General features: G+C 49.4%; 1 non-coding gene across 1 annotated transcript; it reads right to left on the reverse strand.

The window, feature by feature from the left end:
* Nucleotides 1-9,955: 9,955 nt before the first annotated feature.
* On the reverse strand, nucleotides 9,956-10,028 carry TRNAR-CCU (transfer RNA arginine (anticodon CCU)). Its single transcript has one exon. It is a non-coding gene; the product is annotated as a tRNA-Arg (tRNA).
* Nucleotides 10,029-11,134: the final 1,106 nt, after the last annotated feature.

Genomic DNA, 11,134 nt, shown 5'->3' on the forward strand with positions numbered 1-11,134 from the left:
TTCCTCCTGACGTCAGGAAGAGCAGGAGGGAGGGACCGGGGTGGGAATTTGTACTCCCTGCTTAAAGGGACACCAGGCCCCTGAGTCAGACACGGGCGGTGTGAGAGAGTGAGCTGCGTCTCTCTGGGGCCCCGAAGCTTCTTTTTCTGGAAAGTGGCTTTTATTGCCAGGCCAGGGTATAATTTGCCCTGCCAGGTGGGAGTAGCTGCTGAGGAATGCAAGGGGGAAGAGCTTGGGGACAGCCTGCATTCCTGGCAGTTAGAGAGCCAAGGAGGGTGGTGAGTGTGTGTGTGTGTGTGTGTGTGTGTGTGTGTGTGTGTGTGTGTCTGCTGGGAGGCCGTGGGGTGGAGGGTGAGTCTAGAAGAGTGGAGGCTGCAGCAGGGCCCCAGGGACTCGCCAGCCTCCCTCTCCCTCTGTCCCTGCAGCAGAGTGGCCCCTGCCCTCCACTGGTCTCTCCCTTACTTGGCTCTGGGCTCCTCCTCCGTGAACCCATGTGGGCAAGTCTAGTGGCAAGAACTCATGTCTTCCTCTGTCTGGCCCACGGCAGACCCTGAGCTGTTTCTACTGGATTGAACTGAATTGAAGAGGCCCCTGAAGGAGTGAAAGGTGGCTACACACACACACACACACACACAGACTCCACAGCCTGGGAAGCTCTCCAGAGAAGGAGGCCCTTGCTGAGGGGGCTGTCGGAGGCTCCGGGGCAGCCGGTGTACAAGCCTGGCTGGAGGAGGGCCCCCCAGACTGGCTCCTCGTCCCCCTACCCATCCCTTCTCCTCAGGAAAGAAGAAAGTCTGTCCTTTGCATATCTTTAGTACAGCTGACACAGCCTGGCATTTTCAAAAGAAGTCTTATTAAAATGAAAAGGAGCAGGGAGTTTTAAGGGAGACCAGAAAGATACAAATTCCTAATAAAAATGGCTAGTAAGAGGCACTGAGGCCAGCCCAACGAGTTGGGTGAACGTACAAGTCAATGAACAAATGATGTGGTCAGAACTGCAGGAAAAGATCTTCTCTGGCACAAGGGCAGTGACTTTTTAAAAAATATTTTTAAAATATTTATTTATTTATTTAGTCGTGCTGGGTCTTAGTTTTGGCAAGTGGGCTCTAGTTTCCTGACCAGGATCGATCCCCGGGCCTCCCACATTGGGAGCACAGAGTCCCGGCTATAGGACCACCAGGGAAGTCCCAAAAGTAGTACTTGAATTAGAGAAGTCCTGAGTTGGTTCGGCCTTGGGTCTTGATGCCTGGGCGGTGGACTACGGGCCAACAGAGGGAAGTAGTCAGGGAGGACCTCTCTGGAGTGATGATGTTTAAGCTGAGCCCCCAGTGACAAGAAGCAGCCAGTCTTGCCAGGGTCTAGAGAGAACTGTGGGAAGAGGGGGTGGTTTGTCCGAAGGCCCTCAGGTGGGTGTGAGTGCTGGCGTGCCAGAGCGCTGGGAAGAAGGCTGGTGTGGCCGGAGGGGGTGAGGGAGGGGAGAGGTAGGCCATGAGTCTGGAGCCGAGAGGCAGGGCCTCAAAGGCCAGCTCTGAGGAGGCTGTGGCTTGGTCCGCTGTAGACCAGGGCCAAGGGCCTTACCCCTCCCTGCACGTCCAGCCTCCCCTTCTCTGAGGCCCTCCCTGCCCCGCTGCCAGGCAGCCAGGAGCTGTGAATGAAGGAGGCTGGGCTGAGGTTTGAAGTAGTATTATGATTATTCTCCACGAAGACGAGAGGGCACAGCTGTTCATTCAGGAAATGAGCAGCCCAAGGCACCACCCACCCACCCACCAGCAGCTGAGTAACAAAGAAATCATCTGCTTAAAACCAGGGGCTCCGCCATGCAGGCTATTTCTGTGAAAACCCAAGAATTCAAAAGCTCATCTCCTAGAAACCCTCCCTCACTTTGGTGAGGCTGTAGAGGTGGGTCAGGAGAGAGAAGCCCCTTAGTCCTGTTGGTTCCAACTGAACTTTAAAGTCCCCATTTTGTTATTGACATCAGCCCACCCGTGGGGCCCCGTCCTAGCCTTCCATGGCTTTGAATCCATAAAACATGTTAAGGTACATACATTCCTCCTAAGCGGTTGGTGCCACTTGACAGATGCTGAAACTTTGGCACAGAGAGTTTAAGAAACTTACCCAGCACCCCACAGCTGGTAATGGAGCTGGAATTAAAGCACAAGAATTCTGGCTTCATTATTCTTGTTCTTTCTTCTATACCACACTGCTCTGAAATGTCTTGAGTTCCCTGGACACCCATATCCTCCGCTGTGGGACTCATCTCCAGTTTGTACTAGCAATTTTATTTTTATTTATTTATTCATTTTAAATGTCACTGGTTTGTGCAGCCCTCCATAAGCATCCCATTTATTTATTTATTTATTAGTTAATTCATGAACTTGGCTGTGCTGGGTCTTTGTTGCGGCTCATGGGCTCAGTAATTGCCTCATGTGAGCTTAGTTGCCCCAAAGCACGCGGGATCTTGGTTCCCCTATCCGGGATTGAACCTGCATCTCCTGCATTAGAAGGTGGATTCTTTTTTTTTTTTTTTTAATTTTATTTATTTATTTTATTTTTGGCTGTTCTGGGTCTTTGTTGCTGCATGGGGAACGCATGTCATCTCCTGCCGCCAAAAAGCAAAAACACCCACAAACGCTGCATATTCAAGGAACTTAGGGTCTCTGATGTGGCTGGTGCAGAGACTAGGAGGGCAGAGGACACATTGTGTGGGGTCTAGGTGGGTGTCTGACAAGAGGTCTGCTCCTCATCTGAAACGAGACAGTGTTGCTGGCATCCTCCCGGCTCGTCCAGGGTAATGGTCAGGGCAGGCAGGATACTGGGGGTATGGGAGGCTCTCCTGGACTTGCCTGGGGCTGGAGGCTTCCCCTAAGGCATGAGGGTGAGCATCTCCTTGTGCTGTCGATGCCTGGATCCCCTCAAGTCACTAGGAAGAGCTCTCTGTGATGAGAAGAGGGGGTCCCTGACACACAGCCAGCCTCCCCCGCACCCTTCCCAGAGGATTGGGGCTGGATCAGCCAGGCTGACCCCCAGCTGACCTGGCCCTGGGATGGCTATGAGGCAGGCCTCGATCAGCCATCTGCCCGAAGATACACGCTCCTGAACACCTCCAGCCTTCCCAACCCTGAGTGCTCCCCTTCGCGCTCACCGTCCGAGCGAGGCCGTCCCTGACCGCCATGGCCAGCGGGGCAGTCATCCCTCCCTCACCATCAGATTTTGCATGTGACCTTTCTCAACAGCGGGGCCTGAGAGACGACCTGCCTCTGCTTGTTCTCCTGTTTCCGGTGGGTCCTCCTCGCTGGAGCACAAGCCCCCCAGAGCAGGGCCTTCTGCACAGCAACCCTAACAAACATCTATTGACTTTCTCTACTTTGCTTTCTGACTCAAACCAGAACAGAGAGTAATGTCCTGGGATGCTCGGTTTAGGTCCCTTCTAGGACCACCGTTCTTAGTGCTTCCCAGCTGTCCACGCGGGGCGTGTGTCATTCCTGGGCCTTTCCAGACATGGTCAAGGGCATCATCTTGATCCTCACAGCCTCCATGCCTTGAGAACCTGAAGAAGGCCCTCTGAGAGCTCGGAATCAAGAAAATCCAGATACCCGGTTAGTTTATATTTTATAATTGAAACGTTCCTAACCAATTAAAATTGGTTAGTTTCTATATTGGGCTTCTCTTGTAACTCAGTTGGTAAAGAATCTGCCTGCAATACAGGAGACCCGTGTTTGATCCCTGGGTCAGGAAGATCCCCTGAAGAAGGGAATGGATACCCACTCCAGTATTTTTGCCTGGAGAATCCCATGGACAGAGGAGCCTGGCAGGCTATAGTCCACGGGGGTCCCAAGAGTTGGACACGACTTAGCAACTAAACCACCAACAGTTTCCATTTTGTAACTGAGATGTTTTTCTGCTAGAAATCTTGGAACCAAATTCTTCCTTTGTCAATAGCAAGTTTATTTACAGGACCATGCATATCTCAGGGTTAATGTTTTCTTTTCCTCCTCTGATTTAATCATCCAATAAATATTTGTCCTGGGCTTATTGTGCACTTGACACTTTTCTAGGTGCTGTAGTGGGAAATCAACAGTGAACAAAACAGACACAAACCCCTGTCTTCGTGGCACTTACAGTCAGGAAGAAGGAGAGAGGCAGTAAAACAACCTAATAAATAACTATGTCACATGTCAGGAGACAGTAGATGTTATAGAAAGCTATTAAGCAGGGAGGTGAGGGAAGGAGTGGGGGGTGGTGGTGCTGGGTGATTTGTAATTTACAATGGGAGGGGTGGTGCCAAAGAAAGCGTCATTGAGATGACATTAAAGCAAGGACCTGGAGGAGGTGAGGGAGGGTGCCGAGAGGGAGAATGTTCTAGGGAGAGGAAATAGCATCAGGCAGAGGCCATGAGTGGGGCGGGCCCCCAGAGTTTGAGAAATAGACACTAGGCAGAGGCATGGGTACACACGGTCATAGGGATCACCGGTGCACCCCTCAGGGGTGAGAAGGCCGTCCCAAGGATTGACTCTTCCTCCAGTGAGATGGAGCATTGCCAGGTCAGGAAAGGAGGACTGAGAATTTCTGAGTGACATTTAATTTATTTTTTAAAATTAGTTGAATTATTTGGCTGCACGGGATCTTAGTTGTGACATGTGCAACCTTTAGTCACAGCCTGAAAACTTAGTTGAAGCACATGGGAATCTAATTCCCCGACCAGGGATCGAACTCAGGCCCCCTGTGTTGGGAGCATGGAATCTTAGCCACTGGACCACCAGGGAAATCCCTGATGATGTCGTTTTTGAAGATGGGAAGTCTAATAGGAGCAGGTTTGTGGGGGAAGAGATGACCATTTTGGCCCAAGTGAAATTTGAGTCTCCAAATGGGGATGTGAGCAGACAGGTGCGTAGACTGCTCAGTGGAGTCCTGAGACCGCCCACGTCTAGAGGTGGGGAGAGGAGGTGGGAGGAGGACCCGGGTGTGTCGGGGAGGAGGGAGTGATCAGCTGGGATAAACGCTCGAGGACTGAGAATAGCCACTGGATTTGCCAGAGTGGATGCCATTGTTGACCTTGAGAAAGCAGCGTGGGTTAAGAGGTAGGGCCAAAACCCTGACCGGAACAGGTTGAAGACAGATGGGAAGAGAGGATTTGGAAACAGTAAATGCAGATGACTCCTTCAAGCAGTTTTGCTAGTAAAGGGAGCAGAAAATGGGGCAGTAGCTGGAGGGAAAGGGGGCCGAGAGGGTTTTTTTTTAAGATGGGAAAAAAACCTTAATTGCTTTTTTTAATTTAAATTTTATTTAGTTTTGAATTTGACTAGGTAATATGTTCCCATGATACAAATTATAATAAGGTTAAAACAATCACTGCACATTTTGCACAAGAATACAAAACTGTGTTCATCGCTCAGTCGTGTCTGACTCTTTGCAGCCCCATGGACTGTAGCCCGCCAGGTTCTTTTGTCCATGGAATTCTCCAGGCAAGAATACTGGAGTGGTAGCCATTCCCTTCTCCAGGGGATCTTCCTGATCCAGGGATCGAACCCAGGTCTCCTGCATTGCCCTTCCTTGGTGGCTTAGGCAGCAAAGAATCTGCCTGCAATGCAGAAGATCTGGGTTTTTGATCCCTGGGTCAGGAAGATCCCCTGAGAGGAAAATGGCTATCCACTCCAGTATTCTTGCCTGGGAAATCCATTGACAGAGGAGGCTGGCAGGCTATAGTCCATGGAGTCACAAAGAGTTGGACACGACCGAGTGACTCAGGACACACCTAGTGATGGGAATTTCCTGGCGGTCCAGCAGTGAGGACTCCAACTTTCAAGTGTCCCCGTCTCCCAGCCAGAGATTTCAACAGGCCACTGTTGAGATTCTGATTGGTAACTCTAATGGGTCAAAGCCCGTGGACACTGTGCCCCATGATTCCACACATCACAGATTCTGAAGGGCATTTAAAATGTTCTCAAAAAATAAAATAAAATAAAATAAAATATTCTCCCTCCTACCTGGTCCCCCTCCCACATCCCTCAGGCATTCAGTTCCTTGCCCTGGAGACAGTCAGTGTGATCAGTGCACACATACCTGCGTGAACACACAGACACACACAAACACACACACAGACACACACACAAACACACACACAGACACACATAAACACACAGACAAACACACAGAGACACGCAAACAGACACACAGACACAAACAAACACATACACAGACACACACACAAACACACACACACAGATACTTACAGATACACAAACAGAGACACACACAGACACAGACCCACACACAGAGACACACAGACACACACACAGACACACATAAACACACAAACACACAGAGACACACAGACACACAGACACAAACACAGACACACATACAGACACACACAAACACATACACAGACACACACACAGATACACACAGAGACACACAGAGACACACACACAAACACACACAGATACACAGACACACAGACAGTATTATTTTTCTCCTTTTGACATGAATAGTAACATCCCATATAGACTGCTCTGTGCCTTGCATTTTTATACTTAATAATATATTCTCAATATCATTCTCTATCCACACACAGAATGCATTCTCATCCTCTCATATGGCTTTGTGTTATTTTACTCAGTGGTACACCATGCATCTTTTTTCATCCAGCCCTCCACTGATGGACAGCCATCTGAGACGGGTTCTGTTACCATCCCCACTTTACAGGGAGGCCGTGAGCTGCTGAGAGGCTCACCGGCCGCCGTTGCTCAGCGCGTGCGCTGAGGCGTGGGAACTCTGTGCCCTTAACCACCCACTGGACTCTCCTCCTGGATCAGTTTCCAACTCGATTTCTCCCTCACTCCTCCGTTCTTAGCAGTTATTTTGGTATCCTTTTGTTCCTTCAAATAGCACGTATTTACAAGCCCTGACCTTGTGCCAGGCACAGGGCTAGGCCGGCAGGATGGAGAGGGACATGACAGAAGAGTCCTGGGCCGTCAAGGAGCTGGCAGACTAAATCTTTGTGCGTTTTTGTCAGCCACCTCAAAGCTCCCATGGAACGATGCAGAGAATTAATAAGGAGGCCTGGTCCCTGTTTTCACTAATGAGGAAACCAGTCGTGCCAACAAATCACTGTTACAACCCCCTGAGCTGAACACCATAAAAGAAGCCTGGGAACCCAAAACATCGAACTTGGTAGCACTGGCCTCTTCACCCCAACCTGGCCGTCCTCCAGTTTCCCATCTCAGGGAAAGCCCTCAGGCCTAGGCTCCTCCCACCTCCATCCCCAGGTCCTGTACCCGATCTGGGGCCTTCCCCTAAAGACCTCTGGACTCGGCCCAACTTTGCTCTCCATGGCCACCAACTTGCTCGGGCCTCCTCTTCCAGGGGCCACCCAGTAATTTCCTCCCTGGTATTCTTTTCTCCACCAGCCTCCTCCCACCCCCTGTTCCTCCAGCTCACATGTCCCGGCATCATTTCCTGGTTCTAACCTTCCAAGGCTTCCCTTTGCTGCCCTTGGGCTAATGAGGTGGTGGCATAAGCCCAGTGGTTAGGATCATTGGCTCTGGAGTCTGAATTCCAGCTATGTCACTTATTAGCTGTGTGACCTTGAATGGCAGCTGTGTGACCTTGAATGACCTACTTAACTTCTCTTTGCTTTGTGTGCAAGTGCGTGCTAAGTCACTTCAGTCTTGTCCAACTCTTTGTGACCCTACCGACTGTAGCCTGCCAGGCTCCTCTGTCCATGGGATTCTCCAGGCAAGAATTCTGGAGTGGATTGCCATACCCTCCTCCAAGGGATCTTCCGGACTTAGGGATCAAACCCAGTGTCTCTTACGTCTCCTGCATTGGCAGCTGGGTTCTTTACCACTAGTGCCACATGAGAAGCCCTTTGCCTCACCTGAGGCAAATAAATGATCGTGAGATAAATGATAGTGAGATAAATTAGAAAATGATGATGATGATAATCCCTACCTTGTACAGCTGGTGTAAGGATTAAAAGTTAATGGACCTGGTTGTCCAATGGTTAAGAAATCTCCTTGCAATGCAGAGGATGTAGGTTCCATCCCTGGTCTGGGAACTGAGATTCCCACATGCAGTGGGGTGTGGCAAAAAAGTTAAAGAATAATAAGGCCTTTGTGATCTGGACCCTGCCTAGGGGTCTTCAGTCTTACCAGTTTTTATCTCCTCTATAAACCCACTGAAACATTTTTTTGTTTCCTCAAAGCCTCTGGCTCCGCCCTCCCTCTCCTTCTCCCAACCTCTCTGAGCTGAAGCTGGGCCTAGGAACCAGTTCTTCTTCCCCACTGGATCTCTACCAGCTGTCATGTAGTGTGTTGAATGAATGAATGAGAAAGGTATTGCATTTGGGGTTCTGATGGATGAGTAGGAGTTTTTCAGGTAAAGAAGTGTTCAAGACTGGGCTATAAAAGGACTTTCTCCATCCTTGGAGCTGGAAGCTCCCAGTGACTGGAGGACAGAAGGGAGGTTAGGCTGGAGAGGAAAGTTGGGCTTAGTCCAGAACTTTCTGTGTGGACAAAAGATATCTATGAAGGGAAGGCTTTTGTGATAGTGGGTGGGTCACTTGCAAGAAAGACTGAGGCCGGGAGCTTGGATGTGTGGTGGCTAAGCTCTGGGGCAGCAATGAAAAGCCCTTCAGGGCAGTAAGTTGTGGGAATGGAATGAAGAAGGAAAACTTTGAGAGTTTTGAGAGAAAGAATTAATATGATCTCCTAAACACTTTTACTGAAGGCATCTTAGAAATGATGTTGGGCAGTTGTGGGATTAAAGAGCTAAAGTTGCTTTTCCTCCCAACTTCAAGAAGCTCACAGACAGACCTATAAATAATATAGATGCAGGGAAGGCCAAATTTGGTCACTGCAGCCAGACTTACAGAGATATCCCTATATGTGTAAAATCAGCAAATTGAAGGACCATGCATTTCTGAGTGCCTCTGTCATGTACTCCAAGTCTCTTTTTATTTGTTTAAAACATACTGCAGGGACTTCCCTGGTGGTCCAGGGGTTAAGAATTTGCCGTCCAGTGCAGGGGATGCAGGTTCAATCCCTGGTTGGGGAACTATGATCCCAGAGACCTCAGAGCAGCTAAGCCTGCAGGCGGCAACTACTGAGCCCTAGTGCTCCAGAGCCCACAGGCTACAACTGGAGAGTCTGTGCACCATAGTGAAAGATTCCCCAAGATGCAACAGAGATCCTGAGTGCTGCAACTAAGACCTGATATAGCCAAATTAATAAATATTTTTAAAAAACCACAACACCCTGCAGTGTATTTCCATGACCCATCAACTTTTAGAGACTGTGTAGTGTAGAGATTCCAGCGGGGCCCACTTCTGCCATTTAGCAACTCATGATCTTAAGTTAATAACTTCTCTTAGCCTAAGCCCATGTTAGCTACCATAGGAAGATGAATGACACTGGAATGCCGGGAGAGAATAAAATGGGGCTGGAGGCCTGTGGGTAGTGTCAAGATCCTGCAAAGCCTTGTGAGCTACCAGAAAGGGTTTGGATTTTATTACTAGTTCAGTGGGAAGCCATGATCTTCATCATTCAGAAAACTAAGATCATGGCATCCGGTCCCATCACTTCATGGCAGATAGATGGGGAAACAATGCAAACAGTGCCAGAGTTTATTTTTGGGGGGCTCCAAAATCACTGTAGATGGTGACTGCAGCCTTGAAATTAAAAGACGCTTGCTCCTTGGAAGGAAAGCTCTGATAAACCTAGACAGCATATTAAAACGAGAGACATTACTTTGCCAACAAAGGTCTGTCTAGTCAAAGCTATGGTTTTTCCAGTAGTCATGCATGGATGTGAGAGTTAGACTATAAAGAAAGCTGAGTACCAAAGAATTGATGCTTTTGAACTTTGAACTGTGGTGTTGGAGAAGAGTCTTTTTTTAAATTTATTTTTTATTAATTTGGCTGCATTGTGTCTTAGTTGCTGCATATGGGATCTAGTTCCTTGACCAGGGATTGAACCTGGGCCCCCTGCATTAGGAGCTCAGAGTCTTAACCACTGAACCACCAAGGAAATCCTATGGAGAAGACTCTTGAGAGTCCCTTGGACTGCAAGGAGATCCAACCAGTCCATCTTAAAGGAAATCGGTCCTGAATAGCCATTGGAAGGACTGATGCTGAAACTGAAACGCCAATACTTTGGCCATCCGATGCAAAGAACTGACTCATTGGAAAAGATCCTGATGCTGGGAAAGATTGAAAGCAGAAGGAAAGGGGGATGACAGAGGAAGGGATGGTTGGATAGCATCACCGACTCAATGGACATGAGTTTGAGTAAGCTCCGGGAGTTGATGATGGACAGGGAAGCCAGGCGTGCTGCAGTCCATGGGGTTGCAAAGAGTCGGACACGACTGAGTGACTGGACTGAACTGAACTGAATGGAAAGCCACTGGGCCTTCCCAGGTGGCGCTAGTGGTAAAGAAACCGCCTGTCAATGCAGGAAACATGAGATAGGAGTTCGATCTCTGGGTCAGGAAGATCCCCTGGAGGACGGCACAGCAACCCACTCCAGTATTCTTGCCTGGAGAATCCCACGGACAGAGAAGCCTGGCGGGCTACAGTCTGTAGGGTCGCAAAGAGTCGGGTACGATTGAAATGACAGCATGCACGAGAAGCCACTGAAGGGTTGTTTTCTCTTTTTTTGGTCCCAATTTATTATTGCTTCTCAATTGAAATTTAACTTCCTACAGTTAAATGCAAAGATCTTAAATGTTGAGTTGGATGAGTTTTGACAATTATATACATCTGTGTAACCAGCTGCTCAAAGGAGACACAAACATTTCTATTACCCGAAAAGGGTCCCGCCTGCCCGGTTCCGGTTAATTCTCCCCGTTTCCAGAGTCCGGTGGGTCTAAGCAGATTGCGTTTGCGTTTGGAAAGGATCACTCGGGCACTAGTGCAGAGGACTGCCTGAGACCAGCAAGGAGAGGACGTACAGGCTAGGCGAGAGATGACTGGGTGGTACCCAGGTCGCCTAGTAACCGGAAAGCGTTATCTGAGGGTTTTGACAGCTCCGCGCAGGCGGAAGGGGAGGCTCCGCCCCCGCCTCGCCCCGCCCCTCGCACGAGCCGTAGACAGCCCCGCCCCGCGCTGAGGGGCGGGCCGAAACTTCTTATTGGT

Source organism: Dama dama, chromosome 22 (assembly GCF_033118175.1).
Source record: "Dama dama isolate Ldn47 chromosome 22, ASM3311817v1, whole genome shotgun sequence".
In the NCBI taxonomy this organism is placed as follows: Eukaryota; Metazoa; Chordata; class Mammalia; order Artiodactyla; family Cervidae; genus Dama; species Dama dama.